This window comes from Nestor notabilis, unplaced genomic scaffold, assembly GCF_000696875.1.
Source record: "Nestor notabilis isolate BGI_N333 unplaced genomic scaffold, ASM69687v1 scaffold15433, whole genome shotgun sequence".
NCBI classification, from domain to species: domain Eukaryota; kingdom Metazoa; phylum Chordata; class Aves; order Psittaciformes; family Psittacidae; genus Nestor; species Nestor notabilis.
This window is the reverse complement of record NW_009920701.1, coordinates 16,866-17,541: the sequence shown is the minus strand read 5'-3', so window position 1 is coordinate 17,541 and position 676 is coordinate 16,866.

Sequence of the window (676 nt, the reverse complement as noted above, 5' to 3'; positions counted from 1 at the left end):
AGCTGCCCCTGTCAGCCGGCGGACGTGTGTGCCCTTAGGCGGGATTTGGGAAGGTTGAAGCAGGCTACTGAGACCTTAGTGTTTCCATTGACAGACCCTAAAATGTCCCAAATCTCTGCTGTGCGTGTGTGTGGAGAAGCCCACTTGGGCTGAAACGCGGTTTCGCGTGTCTAGATGAGCTGGTCCATATGACCATATCGCCATAAACTTCGTGATCCGTCCCGGTTTCAAAGCGTGCTGTCCCTTTAATGTTGGGTTTGACAGCTTTGGGTGAGGAAGCACTTCCAACAGCTGTCTTCTTGGCAGTGCACCAAGCGCCGGCTTAAAGGGTCCCCGGCTGGAGCAGCTTCACCTTCTGCCTCAGAACAAACCCAGCGATTGTTTCGTTTTCCGGCTGCTTTTCTAGCAAGCAAGGGCTGTGTTGTGGCACGGGGCATGTCTTTTGTACCACAGCTGTACTATTCCATCTGAAATATATACATTCTGCCTAAAAACTCTTTCCTGCTGCTGCAATTATGTGGGTGGTAGCCCTGCTTTGACTGAAAATTCAGTGTTCTTGCTGAACTTGCAGAAAACACTGTTCTTCAGTCATTTCATGTGTATTGCATACTTTCCCAGATCTATATCTGACTACAGAGGATGGGCACGCCCTGCTTTTTGCATCAGTTATTGCATT